This window comes from Pectinophora gossypiella, unplaced genomic scaffold, assembly GCF_024362695.1.
Source record: "Pectinophora gossypiella unplaced genomic scaffold, ilPecGoss1.1 Pgos_34, whole genome shotgun sequence".
NCBI lineage: Eukaryota > Metazoa > Arthropoda > Insecta > Lepidoptera > Gelechiidae > Pectinophora > Pectinophora gossypiella.
Genome location: NW_026063244.1, coordinates 423311 through 443325, shown reverse-complemented (window position 1 = coordinate 443325; position 20015 = coordinate 423311). Strand labels below are relative to the sequence as shown.

Genomic DNA, 20015 nt, shown 5'->3' with positions numbered 1-20015 from the left:
AGAACTTCTCCGCATCAGGGAGACACCCTACGGCCTGGGAAAACTATCGCTCCTGGAACGATAATTTTTTCACCAAACCTAATAAAATCTTGGTCAAATTTTATCGCCGGTGAAAAAAAAAAACAAAATGGCCGAAAAACAAGATGGCCGCCATACAAATTTTTGTTTGTCCAGAAAATGTCTCGGGTGTAAAAACGATGTATAGGGGTGTTATAGGAACGTCATCTTGGAAAACTGCTCCGCATCAGGGAGACACCCTACGGCCTGGCGAAACTATCGCATCTGGACCTTTTTTGTTTTCACGAAACCTATTTAATTCTTGGTCAAATTTTTCCCTGGTGAAAAAAAAAACAAAATGGCCGAAAAACAAGATGGCCGCCATACAAATTTTTCTTCCACAAAATGTATTTAAATCTTGGTCAAATTCCATCACCGGTGAAAAAATATCAAAATGGCGGAAAAACAAGATGGCCGCCATAAAAAAAAATGTTTTTCTAGAAAATGTCTCGGGGAAAATAACTGTGTATAGGGTTGTAATCGGAACGTCTTGTGGAGTATGGAAATACTTCTCGATCTTTAAAAGCTGCTCCGCATCAGGGCGGCACCTTACGGCCTGGTGGAACTATCGCATCTGGACCTTTTTTGTTTTCACAAAAACTATTTAAATCTTCGTCAAATTTTATCGCCGGTGAAAAAAAAAACAAGATGGCCGCCATACAAATTTTTGTTTTTCCAGAAAATGTCTCAGAGGTAAAATTGATGTATGAGGAATGTGATCAAACATCATGTTGAGTATGGAAATACTTTTCGATCTTCGAAAGCTGCTCCGCATCAGGGAGACACCCTACGGCCTGGCGAAACTATCGCACCTAGAACATTTCTGTTTTTACGAAACCTATTTAAATCTTAGTTTTATTTTATCGCCGGTGAAAAAAAAACAAAATGGCCGTAAAACAAGATGTTCGCCATATAAATTTTTGTTTTTCCAGGAAATGTCTCGGGTGTAAAAATTATGTATGGGGACCTAATCGGAACGTCTTGTTGAGTATGGATATACTTCTCGATCTTGGAAAGCTGCTCCGCATCAGGGCGGCACCCTATGTCCTGGCATAGCTATCGTATCTAAACCAATTTTTCTTCCACAAAATGTATTTAAATCTTGGTCAAATTCCATCACCGGTGAAAAAATATCAAAATGGCGGAAAAACAAGATGGCCGCCATAAAAAAAAATGTTTTTCTAGAAAATGTCTCGGGGAAAATAACTGTGTATAGGGTTGTAATCGGAACGTCTTGTGGAGTATGGAAATACTTCTCGATCTTTAAAAGCTGCTCCGCATCAGGGCGGCACCTTACGGCCTGGTGGAACTATCGCATCTGGACCTTTTTTGTTTTCACAAAAACTATTTAAATCTTCGTCAAATTTTATCGCCGGTGAAAAAAAAAAACAAGATGGCCGCCATACATAATTTTGTTTTTCTAGAAAATTCCTCAAGGTCAAAAAATATGTATAGGGGTGTGATCGGAACGTCATCTTGGAAAACTGCTCCGCATCAGGGAGACACCCTACGGCCTGGCGCAACTATTATACCTGGATCAATTTTTTTTTCGCAAAACCTATTTAAATCTTGATCAAATTCTATTGTGGGTGAAAAAAAATCAAAATGGCGGAAAAACAAGATGGCCGCCATACAAAATTTTGTTTTTCCAAAAAATGTCTCAGGGGTAAAAACTGTGTATAGGGTTGTAATCTAGACCTCCCGTCGAGTATGGGAAACTTTCCATATTTTGGAAAACTGCTCCGCATCAGAGATACATCCTACGGCCTGGCGAAACTATCGCACATGGAACAATTCTTTCTTCGCACAACGTATTTAAACCTTGGTCAAATTTTACTGCCGGTGAAAAAAAATCAAAATGGCGGAAAATCAAGATGGCTGCCATACAAATTTTTAGTTTTTCCTGAAAATGTCTCGGAGGAAAAAATTATGTATAGAAATGTGACTGAAACGTCATGTCGAGTATGAAAATACGTCTGGGTTTTCGATAGCTGCTCCGCATCAGGGAGACATCATACGGCCTGGCGAAACTATCGCCCCTGGAACTTTTTTGTTTTCACGTAACCTATTTTAATCTTAGTCAAATTTTATCGCCGGTGAAAAAAAAACAAAATGGCCGAAAAACAAGATAGCCGCCATATAAATTTTTGTTTTTCCAGAAAATGTCTCGGGTGAAAAAATTATGTATAGGGGTGTGATCGGAACGTCATCTTGGAAAACTGCTCCGCATCAGGGAGACACCTTACGGCCTGGCAAAACTATAGCACCTAGAACTTTTTTGATTTCACGAGACCTATTTAAGTCTTGGTCAAATTCTATCGCCTAAAAAAAACAAGATGGCCGCCATACAAAGTTTCGAACTAACACAGGACACGCGAGCAGCTTGCTGCGAGCGAACCACGCGACATCTAGTTATTATATTATATTATATAAAGCTACAAACCCACTGACTGACTGACTGACTGACTGACTGACTCACTGACTCACTGACAGGGTTGTTCTCCCAGAAGGAGTGTCGGGGGGTCAAAATGATGTATGGGGGGTGTGATCAGGACCTTCCGGTGAGTATGGGAAAACTTCCAGATCTTGGAAAACTGCTCCGCATCAGGGAGACACCCTACGGCCTGGCGCAACTATCGCACCTGGAACGATTCTTTTTTCGTAAAACCTATTTAAATCTTGGTCAAATTTTATCGTGGGTGAAAAAAAAACAAAATGGCGGAAAAACAAGATGGCCGCCATACAAAAAATTGTTTTTACAGAAAATGTCTCGGGGGTAAAAACTGTGTATGGGAATGTAATCGGAGTGGCTTGTCGAGTTCGGAAAATGTTCTCAATCTTCGAAAACTGCTCCGCATCAGGGAGACACCCTACGGCCTGGCAAAACTATAGCACCTAGAACATTTTGGTTTTCACGAGACATATTTAAACCTTGGTCAAATTCAATCGCCCGTGAAAAAAAATCAAAATGGCGGAAATTCAAGATGGCCGCCATACAAATTTTTCGTTTTTCCTGAAAATGCCTCGGGGGTAAAAATGATGTATAGGAATGTGATCGGATCGTCATGTTAAGTATTTCAATACTGCTTGATCTTGAAAAACTGCTCCGCATCAGGGAGACACCCTAGGGCCTGGCAAAACTATAAAACCTGGAGCAATATTTTTTTCACAAAACCTATTTAAATCTTGGTCAAATTTTATCGCCGGTAAAAAAAAACAAAATGGCGGAAAATTAAGATGGCCGCCATACAAAATTTTTGTTTTTCTCGAAAATGCCTCGGGGGTGAATATGATGTATGAGGGATGTGATCAAAATGTCATGTTGAGTATGGAAATACTTCCCGACCTTCAAAATCTGCTCCGCATCAGGGAGACACCCTACGGCCTGGCAAATCTATCGCACCTGGAACTTTTTTGTTTTCACGAAACCTATTTAAATCTTGGTCAAATTTTATCACCGGTAAAAAAAATACAAAATGGCGGAAAAACAAGATGGCCGCCATATAAATTTTTGTTTTTCCAGAAAATGTCTCGGGTGTAAAAATGTTGTATAGGGGTATGATCGAAACGTCATCTTGGAAAACTGCTCCGCATCAAGGAGACACCCTACGGCCTGGCAAAACTATAGCACCTAGAACTTTTTTGATTTCACGAAAACAAGATGGCCGCCATACAAAGCTTCGAACTAATACAGGACACGCGAGCAGCTTGCTGCGAGCGAACCACGCGACATCTAGTTATAATATATATAGCTACAAACCCATGTACTGACTGACTGACTGACTCACTCACTGACAGAGTTGTTCTCCCAGAAGGAGCGTCGGAGGGTAAAAATGGTGTATGGGGGACGTGATCAAAATTTTCCGGTGAGTATGGGAAAACTTCCAGATCTTGGAAAACTGCTCCGCATCAGGGAGACACCCTACGGCCTGGCAAAACTATCGCACCTGGAACATTTTTGTTTTCACGAAACCTATTTAAATCTTGGTCAAATTTTATCGCCGGTGAAAAAAAACAAAATGGCCGAAAAACAAGATGGCCGCCATACAAATTTTTCGTTTTTCCTCAAAATGCTTCGGGGGTAAAAATGATGTATAGGGATGTGATCGAAACGTCATGTCAAGTATGAAAATACGTCTGGGTTTCCGATGTCTGCTCCGCATCAGGGAAACACCCTACTGCCTGGCGAAACTATCGCACCTCGAACTTTTTTGTTTTCACGAAATCTATTAAATTCTTAGTCAAATTTAATCGCCGGTGAGAAAAAAACAAAATGGCGAAAAACAAGATGGCCGCCGTCTCGGAGGTAAAAATAATGTATGGGAGGTGTGATCGAAACGTCAAGCTGAGTATGGAAAAACTGTTCGATCTTGAAAAACTGCTCCCCATCAGGGAGACACCCTACGGCCTGGTGAATCTATCGCACGTGGAACTTTTTAGTTTTCACGATACCTATTTAAATCTTGGTCAAATTTAATTGCCCGTGAATAAAAATCAAAATGGCGGAAAATCAACATGGCCGCCATACAAATATTTCGTTTTTCCTGAAAATGCCTCGGGGGTAAAAATGATGTATAGGGATGTGATCGAATCCGTCATGTTGAGTATTTCAATACTGCTCGAACTTGAAAAACTGCTCCGCATCAGGGAGACACCCTACGGCCTGCCGAAACTATCGCACCTGGAACAATTCTTTTTTCACGAGACCTATTTAAATCTTGGTCAAATCTTATCGCTAGAGAAAAAAAAACAAAATGGCCGAAAAACAAGATGGCCGCCATACAAAGTTTTTTTTTTCCAGAAAATGTCTCAGAGGTAAAAATGATGTATTGGGGTGTGATCGGAACGTCATCTTGGAAAACTGCTCCGCATCAGGGGTCACCCTACGGCCTGGCAAAACTATAGCACCTAGAACTTTTTTGATTTCACGAGACCTATTCAAGTCTTGGTCAAATTCTATCGCGGTAAAAAAATGGAGGGAAAACAAGACCCGCGAGCAGCTTGCTGCGAGCGAACCACGCGACATCTAGTATTATATATAGCTGCAAACCCATGTACTGACTGACTGACTGACTGACTCACTGACAGGGTTGTTCTCCCAGAAGGAGTGTCGGGGGGTAAAAATGATGTATGGGGGGTGTGATCGGGACCTCCCGGTGAGTATGGGAAAACTTCCAGATCTTGGAAAACTGCTCCGCATCAGGGAGACACCCTACGGCCTGGCAAAACTATCGCACCTGGATCGATTCTTTTTTCACAAAACCTATTTAATTCTTAGTCAAATTCTATGGCCGGTGAAAAAAAATCAAAATGGCGGAAAAACAAGATGGCCGCCATACAAAATTTTGTTTTTTCAGAAAATGCATCGGGAGTAAAAACTGTGTATGGAGATGTAATAGGAACGTCTTGTGGAGTATGAAAACACTTCTCTATCTTCAAAATCTGCTCCGCATCAGGGAGACACCCTACGGCCTGGCAAAACTATAAAACCTGGAGCAATTTGTCTTTCGCGAAACATATTTAAATCTTGGTCAAATCCAATCCCTGGTGAAAAAAAAACCATAATGGCGGAAAAACAAGATGGCCGCCATACAAAATTTTCGTTTTTCCTGAAAATGCCTCGAGGGTAAAAATGATGTATAGGGATGTGATCGGATCGTCATGTTGAGTATTTCAGTACTGCTGGATCTTGAAAAACTGCTCCGCATCAGGGAGACACCCTACGGCCTGGCAAAACTATAAAACCTAGAGCAATATTTTTTTCACGAAACCTATTTAAATTTTGGTCAAATTCAATCCCCGGTGAAAAAAAACCAAAATGGCGGAAAAACAAGATGGCCGCCATACGAAATTTTCGTTTTTCCCGAAAATGCCTCGGGGGTAAAAATGATGTATGAGGAATATGATCGAAACATCATGTTGAGTATGGAAATACTTTTCGATCTTCGAAAGCTGCTCCGGATCAGGGAGACACCCTACAGCCTGGCGAAACTATCGCACCTGGAACTTTTTTGTTTTCACGAAGCCTATTAAAGTCTTGGTCAAATTTTATCGCCAGTGCAAAAAAACAAAATGCCCGAAAAACAAGATGGCCGCCATACAAATTTTTGTTTTTCCAGAAAATGTCTCACGAGGTAAAAATGATGTATTGGGGTGTGATCGGAACGTCATCTTGGAAAACTGCTCCGCATCAGGGGTCACTCTACGGCCTGACAAAACTATAGCACCTAGAACTTTTTTGATTTCACGAGACCTATTCAAGTCTTGGTCAAATTCTATCGCGGTAAAAAAATGGCGGGAAAACAAGACACGCGAGCAGCTTGCTGCGAGCGAACCACGCGACATCTAGTTATTATTATACTATATATAGCTACAAACCCATGTACTCACTGACATAATTGTTCTCCCAGAAGGAGCGTCGGGGGGTAAAAATAATGTATGAGAAAAGTGATCAAAACCTCCTGGTGAGTATGGGAAAACTTCCAGATCTTGGAAAACTGCTCCGCATCAGGGAGACACCCTACGGCCTGGCGAAACTATCGCACCTGGAACGATTCTTTTTTCACAAAACCTATTTAAATCTTGGTCAAATTTTATCGTGGGTGAAAAAAAATCAAAATGGCGGAAAAACAAGATGGCCGCCATACAAAAAATTGTTTTTCCAGAAAATGTCTCGGGGGTAAAAACTGTCTATGGGAATGTAATCGGAGTGGCTTGTCGAGTTCGGAAAATGTTCTCAATCTTCGAAAACTGCTCCGCATCAGGGAGACACCCTACGGCCTGGCAAAACTATAGCACCTAGAACATTTTGGTTTTCACGAGACATATTTAAACCTTGGTCAAATTCAATCGCCCGTGAAAAAAAATCAAAATGGCGGAAATTCAAGATGGCCGCCATACAAATTTTTCGTTTTTCCTGAAAATAACTCGGGGGTAAAAATTATGTATAGGAATGTGATCTAATCGTCATGTTAAGTATTTCAATACTGCTTGATCTTGAAAAACTGCTCCGCATCAGGGAGACACCCTACGGCCTGGCGCAACTATTATACCTGGATCAAATTTTTTTTCGCAAAACCTATTTAAATCTTGGTCAAATTGTATTGTCGGTGAAAAAAAATCAAAAAGGCGGAAAAACAAGATGGCCGCCATACAAAATTTCGTTTTTCCAGAAAATGTCTCGGAGGTAAAAATGATGTATGGGGGGTGTGATCGGGAACTCCCGGTGAGTATGGGAAAACTTCCAGATCTTGAAAAACTGCTCCGCATCAGGGAGACACCCTACGGCCTGGCAAAACTATAAAACCTGTAGCAATTTTTCTTTCGCGAAACATATTTAAATCTTGGTCAAATCCAATCCCTGGTGAAAAAAAACCAAAATGGCGGAAAAACAAGATGGCCGCCATACAAAATTTTCGTTTTTCCTGAAAATGCCTCGAGGGTGAAAATGATGTATAGGAATATGATCGGACCGTCATGTCGAGTATGAAAATATGTCTGGGTTTCCGATAGCTGCTCCGCATCAGGGAGACACCCTACGGCCTGGCGAAACTATCACATCTGGAACAATTTTTTTTTCGCACAACGTAATGAAACCTTGGTCAAATTTTATCGCCGGTGAAAAAAAAAATCAAAATGGCGGAAAATCAAGATGGCCGCCATACAAAATTTTCGTTTTACTCGAAAATGCCTCGGGGGTGAATATGATGTAAGAGGGATGTGATCAAAATGTGATGTTGAGTATAGAAATATTTCCCGACCTTCAAAAACTGCTCCGCATCAGGGCAGCACCCTACGGCCTGGGAAAACTATCGCACTTGGAACAAATCTTATTTCACACAACCTATTTAAATCTTGGTCAAATCCAATCGCCGGTGAAAAAGAAACAAAATGGCGGAAAAACAAGATGGCCGCCATACAAAATTTTATTTTTCCAGAAAATGTGTCGGGGGCAAAAACAATGTATGGGGACGTAATCGGAAGGTCATGTTGAGTATGTAAATGCTTCTTGATCTTCAAAAACTGCTCCGCATCAGGGAGACACCCTACGGCCTGGCCAAACTATCGCACCTAGAACATTATTTTTCCCACCAATCCTATTAAAATCTTGGTCAAATTTAATTGCCGTTGAAAAAAAATCAAAATGGCGGAAATTCAAGATGGCCGCCATACAATTTTTTCGTTTTTCCTGAAAATGCCTCGGGGGTAAAAATGATGTATAGGAATGTGATCGGATCGTCATGTTGAGTATTTCAATACTGCTCGATCTTGAAAAACTGCTCCGCATCAGGGAGACACCCTACGGCCTGGCAAAACTATAAAACCTGGAGCAATATTTTTTCCACAAAACCTATTTAAATCTTGGTCAAATTTTATCGCCGGTAAAAAAAAACAAAATGGCGGAAAATTAAGATGGCCGCCATACAAAATTTTCGTTTTTCATGAAAATGTCTCGGGTGTAAAAATGATGTACAGGGGTGTGATCGGAACGTCATCTTGGAAAACTGCTCCGCATCAGGGAGACACCCTACGGCCTGGCAAAACTATAGCACCTAGAACTTTTTTGATTTCACGAGACCTATTTAAATCTTGGTCAAATTTTATCGCCGGTGAAAAAAAAACAAAATGGCCGAAAAACAAGATGGCCGCCATACAAATTTTTGTTTTTCCAGAAAATGTCTCACGAGGTAAAAATGATGTATTGGGGTGTGATCGGAACGTCATCTTGGAAAACTGCTCCGCATCAGGGGTCACCCTACGGCCTAGCGAAACTATCGCATCTGGACCTTTTTTGTTTTCACAAAAATTATTTAAATCTTCGTCAAATTTTATCGCCGGTGAAAAAAAAAAACAAAATGGCGGAAAAACAAGATGGCCGCCATACATAATTTTGTTTTTCTAGAAAATTCCTCAAGGTCAAAAGATATGTATAGGGATGTGATCGGAACGTCATCTTGGAAAACTGCTCCGCATCAGGGGTCACCCTACGGCCTGGCAAAACTATAGCACCTAGAACTTTTTTGATTTCACGAGACTTATTCAAGTCTTGGTCAAATTCTATCGCGGTAAAAAAATGGCGGGAAAACAAGACACGCGAGCAGCTTGCTGCGAGCGAACTACGCGACATCTAGTTATATTATATATAGCTGCAAACCCACTGACTGACTGACTCACTGACATAATTGTTCTCCCAGAAGGAGCGTCGGGGGGTCAAAATGATGTATGGGGGGTGTGATCGGAACCTCCCGGTGAGTATGGGAAAAATCCCAAATCTTGGAAAACTGCTCCGCATCAGGGAGACACCCTACAGTCTGGCAAAACTATCGCACCTGGAACGATTCTTTTTTCTCGAAACCTATTTAAATCTTGGTCAAATTTTATTGTGGATGAAAAAAAATCAAAATGGCGGAAAAACAAGATGGCCGCCATACAAAATTTTATTTTTCCAGAAAATGTCTCGGGGGTAAAAACTGTGAATGGGGGTGTAATCGGAACGTATTGTTGAGTATGGAAATACTTCTCGATCTTGAAAACCTGCTCCGCATCAGGGAGACCCCCTACGGCCTGGTGAAACTGTCGCACGTGGAACTTTTTAGTTTTCACGATACCTATTAAAATCTTGGTCAAAGTTAGATGCCGGTGAAAAAAAATCAAAATGGCGGAAAATCAAGATGGCCGCCATACAATTTTTTCGTTTTTCCTGAAAATGCCTCGTGGGTAAAAATTGTGTATGGGGTTGTAATCGGAACGTATTGTTGAGTATGAGAAAACTTCCAGATCTTGGAAAACTGCTCAGCATCAGGGAGACACCCTATGGCCTGGCGCAACTATCGCACCTAGAACAATAATTTTTTCACGAAACCTATTTAAATCTTGGTCAAATTCAATCCCCGGTGAAAAAAAACCAAAATGGCGGAAAAACAAGATGGCCGCCATACAAATTTTTAGTTTTTCCTGAAAATGCCTCTGGGATAAAAAATATGTATGAGGGTTTTGATCGAAACGTCTTTGAAAGTATGTAAATACTTCTCGATCTTTGAAAACTGCTCCGCATCAGGGCGGCACCCTACGGCCTGGCGAAACTATCGCATCTGAATCTTTTTTTTTTCACGAAACCTATTTAATTATTGGTCAAATTTTATCCCCGGTGAAAAAAAAAACAAAATAGCCGAAAAACAAGATGGCCGCCATACAAATTTTTCGTTTTTCCTGAAAATGCCTCGGGGGTAAAAATGTTGTATAGGGATGTGATCGGATCGTAATGTTGAGTATTTTAATACTGCTCGATCTTGAAAAACTGCTCCGCATCAGGGAGACACCCTACGGCCTGGCATAACTATAAAACCTGGAGCAATATTTTTTTCACGAAACCTATTTAAATCTTGGTCAAATCCAATCTCCGGTGAAAAAAAAAACAAAATGGCGGAAAAACAAGATGGCCGCCATACAAAATTTCGTTTTTCCAGAAAATGTCTCGGAGGTAAAAATGATGTATGGGAGGTGTGATCGAAACGTCAAGCTGAGTATGGAAAAACTGTTCGATCTTGAAAAACTGCTCCGCATCAGGGAGACACCCTACGGCCTGGTGAAACTATCACACGTAGAACTTTTTAGTTTTCACGATACCTATTTAAATCTTGGTCAAATTCAATCGCTGGTGACAAAAATCAAAATGGCGGAAAAACAAGATGGCCGCCATACAAAATTTCCCTTATACAGAAAAAGCCTCGGGGCTAAAATGATGTATGGGAGGTGTGATCGGAACGTCATGTAGAGTACGGAATTACTTCCCGGTCTTCGAAAACTGTTCCTCGTTACGGAGACACACTACGCCCCGGCAAAACTATCGCACCTGAAACTATTCTTTTTTCACGAGACCTATTTAAATCTTGGTCAAATTCAATCGCCGGTGACATGCTCCGCATCAGGGAGACACCCTACGGCCTGGCAAAACGATAAAACCTGGAGCAACTTATATTTCACATAACATATTTAAATCTTGGTCAAATTCTATCGCCGGTGACATGTGTGCTGTCAACTTTTGCTGGGGTTTTTTAATTTCTGCCCAAAATTCTTGTGAACCTATTCCATAAATTTTAAGCCTGTCGTTTACCCGTCAGCTGATAATAAAATGACAGGTATAACTTCAAATAAACTTAGATAGTGTGTACTGGAATCAGCACCAATAACACACGTTACTCTTGCATATTTAGTAAATAGGTAGGTAATAGAAATATTTTATAAAAAAGCTAATGGATGACTTTCCAGGCTAGGCTCTCAAAAAAAAAAATACAGATGGCGCTGTCCAGATTTAACATGATAAATACCTATTTTCTGATTGCTCGGGTAAATAAATATTATTTAAATGTAATGGCAAGGGTATATAGGCATATTTATACGATCGCACATCTGTACAGCGCCATCTATTTTTTTTGGGGACGTAGCCTGGAAAGTCCCTCATTGGTACCTATAGATTTTGTAATTATATTTGTCTTGCATTTAGACCAATAAAGACCACCAAAGGATGTTTGATGTGAAAATCTGGTCCCAAGAGGTCAAAAATTAAATGTACCTAACTAACAATTTTGATACCACAAAAAACATTGATTGTGAGATCCTATCAGTTGACGTGATTACTGTGGTATATGGGCGGGCGTAGCTAACAATGAAACACACGTCTTACTTGTAGTTCGATATAATGCAGACTCCTGTACCTACCCACAATCTTTCTCATCTAATATATCCTTATACAACTACCTTACATATCATATATAAATACATCACAATCCTCCTAACTAAATTCTTAATAAGTATAATAAGGAACTAACTTAAACGATACCCACAACCCTCATGACACAGTTATAAACATAGTTGCTATTATAAACATTTCACCCGTAAATACTTATACAAAAAGTACATTTAACATATATATTGGTAGGTACCTGTCTCAATACTTATAAACTGGTATTTTATCCAGCCTACATTTCCTAATACGGCGAGGTGAGGACGGTATAGGGGCTTCAGGCGTTGCCCACTTCGGAGAATCACTTTGTTTAGGCGGAGTTGGAGTGCCGCCACCCGTGGCTGACAATGGAGAGCCCGCTGACTGCTCGGACTGTACCTCTGGTGACTCTGCCCTCGCGGGACATACAAGGGAACTCCTAGGTCTTCGCTTCAGTTGATCGGAATGTCGGTGAATAATCTGTCCCCCATCATCCACTACCCTATAGTCGGTTACCCCTAAGTTCTCGATTACCTTGCCTTGCTTCCATTTTTCCGCCTTCAAAAATTGTCGATACCATACCTCATCTCCCGGGTAAAAACTTTTATTTACTCCTCCCGCTGCATCTACCTGTCGTTTTTGAGCCGCTCGTACTACTTTCTCCCTATCAGGCTTTATCACATCCAACTTAGTTCTTAAGCGCCTACCTAATAATAATGTTGCCGGGCTTTCGCCTGTAGTTGTATGCTCCGTATTTCGGTAATAGAGTAAGTATACATTCAAGGCTTCATCTATGTCCCGCCGTTCGGTTACTGCTTTTTTAATAACCTTTTTTAAAGACTTGACGGCGTTTTCGGCTGCGCCGTTAGATGCCGGATGATAGGGCGCGGTGAAAATATGTTCAATACCGTCACTGCCTAAAAATGTTTCAAATTCATGACTCGTGAACGGCGGCCCATTATCGCTAACAATTTGCCTGGGAATACCCCACCTACTCCACAATCCCCTCAACTTTACAATAGTGTAGTTGGCGGCGGTGCTAGGCACTCTAAATATTTCGACCCATTTTGTCGTCGAATCAATAACGACTAAGTAAACTTTTCCGAATAGTGGTCCCAAAAAATCTACGTGAATTCTGGTCCATGGGCGAGCGGGCCACGGCCAGCTGCGCGGCGTGTGCCGCGGCGGCGCGTCGGCCTGCTCGGCGCAAGTCACACAGGCGCGGCAGGCCGCCTCCACCGCCTCGTCCACGCCGGGCCACCACACATAGCTGCGAGCTAGCGCCTTCGACTTTACTATACCCATGTGTGGTTCATGAATGATTTTAATAACCGCCTCCCTGCAAGGCCCCGGGACCACAACCCTATGACCCCACATTATGCACCCTAACTCCTCATACAGTTCGGCTTTTCGATTGTAATAAGGTTGCAACCCGGCTATTTCGCATGTCTTTGGCCAACCATCCCTAATGAAACTTAGAACCCTGGATAGTACCGATTCCCTAGCAGTATGCTTCTTTATCTCTTTATGGTTTAACAGCACGGCCTCTTGAGCAACGTGATAAAACGTTTGCTCTGGTAACGACTTATCTGACCGCTGCCCACCCTGCAATGGCAAGCGCGACAGCCCGTCGGCCCTGTTATTGTTTGTTTGCACATATTCTATTCCGTAATCATAAGCTGAGAGAATTACCGCCCACCGCTGCATCCTGCTAGCTGCCATAGATGGAATACCTGTATTAGGCCCAAAAATTGAAACCAACGGTTTATGGTCCGTACGTAAAATGAATCTACGGCCATATAAGTACTGATGGAACTTTTTAACTGAAAATATTATTGCCAGAGCCTCCCTATGTATCTGCGAATAATGTTTTTCTGCTTCATTCAACGTCCGCGATGCGTATGCGACCGGTCGCTCCCCACGCGACTCGGGCTGTGATAACACGCCCCCCACACCCCGCGCGCTCGCATCACATGTCAATATTAATGGTTCGTTCGGGTCATAATGGCGTAACACTTCTGTACTAGTCAATAAAGTTTTAGTTTCTATAAAAGTTCGCTCGCACTCAGCATTCCACTCCCATGGCACGCCTTTCCTTAACAGATTATATAACGGTACTAACCGTGCACTATAGTTTCTTATGAATTTTGCAAAGAAATTCGCCATACCTAAAAATGAACGCAATTCCGGTACATTTTGAGGTTTTGGTATTTTACAGATTGCTTCAATTTTTGATATATCCGCCCTGATTCCTTCTTTCGAGACTATATACCCCAAATACGAAACTTCTTTGGCTAAAAACACGCATTTGTTTTTCTTTAGTTTAAGACCATTATCTTTCAATGTTTGAAGTACCGCTTCCAACGCCTGAAAATGTTCGTTTTCCGTTTTGCCGGCTATAATTACATCATCCAAGAAAACTTGTACGTTAGGTATTTTGCTTAGCAAATTAGCCATTATGCGTTGAAATATTCCCGGGCTCGACGCTAAACCATACACTAGCCTGTTATATCTAAACAAACCCCTGTGCGTGTTGATAACGGTATACGACTTGGAGTCATCTAGTTCGATCTGATTATAGGCCTGGGACAAGTCGATCTTACTAAAAAATTGCGCTCCATTTAACCCTAAGTACTAATACATCCTCTATTTTAGGAAGCGGGTAACGATCAACAATTAAAGCGGGGTTAAGGGTCGCCTTGTAGTCCGCGCATATTCTAAGTGAACCGTCCACCTTGTTTATCGGCACCAGTGGCGAGGCCCAGTCCGAGCCGTCTACGGGCTCGATGACGCCGGCGCGCAGCATGGCATCCAGCTCGGCGTCGACTCGCTCGCGTAGCGCGTACGGCAGTGGCCGCGCGCGCTGAAACACGGGCTCCGCGCCCTCGCGCACTCGCAGGGTCGCCTTGCCGCCCGTATACCGTCCCAATCCACCGCTAAACAATTCCTCAAACCTGGAAAGTAAATTACCAATCTTGCAATCTGAGTTACCTACGTTGTATACATCGATATCATTGCCTTTAAATTTAGGTACTGTAATTCCTAATTCCGTTAGCCACTGCCTGCCCAGCAGTGAGGTCGTTCCTCTCTCGATTACAAACAATTGTAGTTCCTTTTCAAGAGTTCCGTATCCAACTTTCGGCTTAATAATACCTACTGGACACACTTTCGATCCATCATAAAATTTCAGCACCGTCTCATTCGTTTCCATCGGAATATGTGCAAAATCTCGATCATAAGTTTTTTTGCTTATACACGAAATTGCTGTGCCTGTATCTATCTCCATGTCTAGTTTTATGTCGTCTACATAAATGGGTAGACTTACCGCCTTATAGTCGCTCAAACACACATGATTTATCATCTCCTCCATGTCCTCCGTCGCACTCTCTTCCGAGTGTACTTGCCCGCCGAAATTATCTTCCTCGACGATGTCCCCATAGTGTAATCTTCCTCCGAAGCCGTCTCGATTGGTCCTCTCCGCTCCTCTCAGCTGATCCGGACATACTCGACGTAAATGTCCGGGACGTCGACATCTACTGCACACGAAATCCCGATAACGACATGACTCCGTAGTGTGCCTGTCCGCCCCGCAAGCAGTGCAGTACCTTGCGCTGCGCTGGCGTCCCGCTGCAGTCGCACCCGCCATCGGCCTGCGCCCCCCCCCCCCGCGCTGCCGAGCCCCGCGGCGTTCCGCCCGTAATACGTGCAGCGCGCTCGCGCCGGCCTCCCCGCCCGCACTCGCTATTCCGCCGCCCCCCGGGCACTCCACCGCTGCCGCGTCCCTCTCTGCCGCTTCGAGGGAAGTTGCGACCTTTACCGCCTGCATGAAGGTCAATTTGTCATCTTCCGCAAAAAGTCGCTGTTTGATCACCTCGCTTTTCAATCCGCAAACGAATTGATCCCGCAGGTTATCATTTAATGCCTCCTCGAACTTGCAGTTCCTCGATAGCCGTTTCAACCCCGCTACATAGCCCGCAATGTTCTCGCCGTCCAGTTGTCGCCTCTGCCGAAACCGGTAACGCTCCGCTAACGCGGACGGTGCTGGCTGCAAATGATCGCCCATTAGCTTCACCGCCGTGTCATATTTTATCTTCCTACTATTTTTATAATTACTATTTTACTACAATTACTATTTTTATTTTTCAAAATAATTTTAAAAAGAAACAATTTTATTAAAAACATAATGAAAGATATATTTTTAGAAATAATTTGTTTTATTATATAATTCATACTCATACAAAATATTCCTACATTTAATTAAATATTAAATAGTTGAAATAAAACAGCAACTTAACCATATACTCTCGGCCTATGTGGTCCAGTGGCTAACATTCCGGAGGTCCCAGGTTCAAGTCCCGGTGGGGACAAAACACAAAAATTTCTTTGTGATCCCTGATTCAGTTAGGACATTGCTGGCTGATCCAACGATATTGGCGGCTCAGCAATAACCCTGGTTGATGAGATTGGTCATCCACTTCACAACCTACATGATAGAAGAAGAACAAGTACCTATTTATGATTTTTGAACAGACTTAATATGGTAACATAATATATTAGTAAGTAGGTAGAGAATAAACTTAACAATAACATTAAAATATTCACAGGTTTTTATCTATTTAATGATTTAATAATATAAATTATAATTATAAAGTGATATAAACTCATAGTTTACCAACATCTATGAACAAAAAAAAACCCCCGACAAAACAAAAGTACTCAATTATTATGAAAAATGGTGAAGAAATTGGATCATCCGTTTGGGAGCTACGATGCCACAGATAGACACATACACACATTTCAAACTTATAACACCCCGTTGTTTTTGCGTCGGGGGTTAATAAATAGAACTATATACATTGCAACAACACACCTAACACAGCTTTTATGTTCACTAGATATTAATGCTTTTGAGGTGAGCTCATCCTGCAAACAACGCATACATGGGCATCCATCAGGCATCTGGAAGCAAACATGAATGTTTTTAATAGTATATTGCACAATTTGCCCGATTGTATCAATATTATTTAATGTGTAGGAATGGAACTGAAACATTGCCAACGATAAATTAAAATTAGAACAATGTTTTAATCATAAATAAGTATTGCCTTATAACAATTATAATTGAAACACAATTTTTTTTCATGTACAACATAAATTAAAATACTTAATACTTTAATACCTATCTCGGAGATTGTTTTTCTATATAATACCACTCTTCACTTCTTTCCATAAGCCCATGGCCTGTGATTTTATCTTCGTGACTGCTTTCCCAAAGATATTCCAGAACTTATACAGACATAATTGTTTCCAACTGTCCGATTGGAACATTCTTCAGGAAACTTGTTATTGTTGCTTACATCTCTTAGTATGAGTTAGTATGACAAAGTCGATCAGCATTCACACCTATAAATAAATAACTATATAATAACAGTGTCATATATAATAACAATGTCATTTGATTGTATGTTACTTACATTGCAATTTATCAACGAATATTATCCAGAAACTTTTTATCATATCGGCTCTATCCAAAACACGCAATGGCTCTGGAAGTTTTTACAGTAGAATGTCGACGCTCTCGCATGATGAACTTGTAAGCTACAAATTCTAACAAAGTAGCACAGGAAATTATCAAGAGAACTTCTCGGCAACGAGACGAGACCACAGAACGAGACCATAAGACCATTATGTTTAGTTTTTTTTGGTTATTTTGTACATAGGACAGGCAAAGGAAACATAACCCATACAGCCAAATACTATACTAGGTACGTTAAATTCGTTAAAAACAATAAACAGTGTGCAGTCGTACAAGACGCGGTCACGGGAATATGCCCTGATTGTGCCGCCCCATCGTACTGTCGCCTTCCGCGGGAGTTTCAGGTTCGCCGCATCCAAATGCTGGAACGATCTGCCGCCGCCGGTTCGTTGTCTGAAAACGTTAGGTTCATTCAAAACAATGTACAAAAAATATCTTTTGCATTGTCAAAGGAGCCCGACGTGATCAAATATGTTTTAATAGTTATAAACATACACACAGTATATATATAATTCTCAATGACTTACCCAATAGGTTCGACACGCGAGGCATCAGCGGTTACATTCCAAGCATTAACGGATGCGGTCTGGTCTAACTCTTTTGTTTGTGCTCGGTTTGCTGACGATTAGGTACTATTAATATTAATTGAATCCTATTATTAATCATTATTATTGAATGTATTGTTTGTTGTCCAATATTATTATAAATGAACGATCTATTTTGTCGAAACTGAGGTTGTTTTTGAGTTGCGGTTGATGCGCGGACGCGTCACCGGCGACTGCCGTAGCCAGTATTAAGCGAGCGCCGCGCCGAGCGGTTCATGGCAGAACGAGATAGACGCACTTTTCTTTCGCACATATTGAACGCTGAGAGGCTGAGATTTGCACACATAGCAACGTTGTACATACAGTCACACTACACAGTTACACGTCTCCATAATTTACCTATTATAATGTATTCTTTTCGTTTAGTAGTTTTGTTATTATAAGTAAGTTTTATTCATTTATTCATTTTGCAAATATATTTTTGATAGGAATATATATCTATAATATCAAGTATTATAAGTAATGCATTATAATCTATGTAAGTATCATAGTATGTTTTCTTTATTATATATAAGTAGGTACGTAATTGAGTTTGGTGTGTCCGTGGCTCACGTTCCATAGGTCTCCCATAATACCAGCGCCGCGGCCCGTGCTAAGCACGTGTCACGGCATTATGCTGAGGGAGATCCTTTTTTTATTTTGGGCGCCTCCATTGTGTATGTATATTTAATGTCTGTATTATTTGTCTTCTTGTCTTTGTTTTTTTTTTTTTGTTCTATTTTTTTTTATCTCCTGTAATGTAAGTTTGTAAATGTGGCGTCCAATATGGAAATAAATATTTTCTTTCTTTCTTTCTTTCTTCTTTCTAAACGTATTTTCATATTTTCAAATCGGTAGGCAATGGAATCCACAGGTTACGCAAATGTATTATGTCATAATTATAGCCTCATCTTTTTTTCTTTTTGGAAATTTTTGGCCTGGTTACATAGACCTTTAGGTTTGTGATACGAATTAACTCAAAAGTCCGCATAAATTTTCGAGTTATGAAGCGGCTTCTTGGGACGAAGTGAAAATAGATAGTACCACTTTGTTTATTGAATGTTTATTTATACTTCAAATTTATATATTTTTCCGATATGATAACACTTAAGTGAATGTTTTTCGATTACTTCTTCATTTCGTATTAAATATAAATAGATTATTCAATGAAGAAAACAACTTTCCCGCCAAAAAACAATGGAAAAATTAATGAAAATACTTAATCTTCATTGCTTATTTAAAAAAGTTAAATTGTACTGAAGTAACAAAAAGAAATTAGATTTTATATTGCTTATTTATTAATTCCATCGACATCTATGCGACCGAGTGAAGAAAAAAGTACCTCAATATTTTTCGATATTGGCTGTTTGAATCTGCTTTGCCAGAATTTCTTTGTCTTTGGTATATAATCTTTAAAATCGTAAAATAGTTAGCCATATAAACATAATTATTATAATTGTAAGATCTTTAACTATCTGTACTGATTTTCTCTTTTTCACATAATGAAAGTGAAACATTAAAAGGTAAGTACCTACCTACTTAAAGCTTTAATTCTTATTTCATTGTCTATTAGATAAACACAAATAGTACAGAAGTGGTTTGTTTACAGATGAAGCGTTCAAGCGTCGAAATTCCATCGTGCTCTACAATGCGTCGCCGTCGCGTCGACGACGAGCCTGCTGCAACCTGCATCGGTGCCGGTAAGTATTTAGATTTTAACGAGCTTAATTCCAGTTTACCAAACGATCGATTGATTTTATGATGATAAAATAGCCGCTTGACATCAGTCATGGAAAAAACTTTATTTAATAACAGGCAATAGGTACCTACCTACTTAAATCAATTGCATTGCCCCTACTTATGCTGTGTGACTAGAATAGGCGATAGTTAATTACTATTAATATTTTTTTAGATTATGTAAGTATGTTGGTAGGTATATGAAATAGTTAATTAACCTATGATAAATTTAGATGAGATCATAACACTATAGATAATAATAAGATTGAATCCTTTTTGAATTTTAACAATCCGAGTGATGTTACAACAGTAACATCACTCATTAGATGACCTGTAATAAGTAGGTCTGTAACAAATTACCTATAATACACACAAAAGT

General features: G+C 40.6%; 2 long non-coding RNA genes across 3 annotated transcripts; both read right to left on the bottom strand.

The window, feature by feature from the left end:
• Positions 1 to 504: 504 nt before the first annotated feature.
• On the bottom strand, positions 505 to 10151 carry LOC126381053 (uncharacterized). Of its 2 annotated transcripts, none has more exons than XR_007568655.1 (2): positions 10123 to 10151; positions 505 to 605 (listed from the first exon to the last, which is right to left on the bottom strand). It is a non-coding gene; the product is annotated as an uncharacterized LOC126381053 (long non-coding RNA). The 2 variants fall into 2 exon arrangements; XR_007568656.1 differs by lacking the exon at positions 505 to 605 and adding an exon at positions 1249 to 1349.
• Positions 10152 to 15970: 5819 nt separating this feature from the next.
• Positions 15971 to 18392, bottom strand: LOC126381045 (uncharacterized). The gene is made up of 4 exons (XR_007568645.1): positions 17843 to 18392; positions 17254 to 17708; positions 16959 to 17182; positions 15971 to 16738 (listed from the first exon to the last, which is right to left on the bottom strand). It is a non-coding gene; the product is annotated as an uncharacterized LOC126381045 (long non-coding RNA).
• Between the last annotated feature and the right edge of the window lie 1623 nt (positions 18393 to 20015).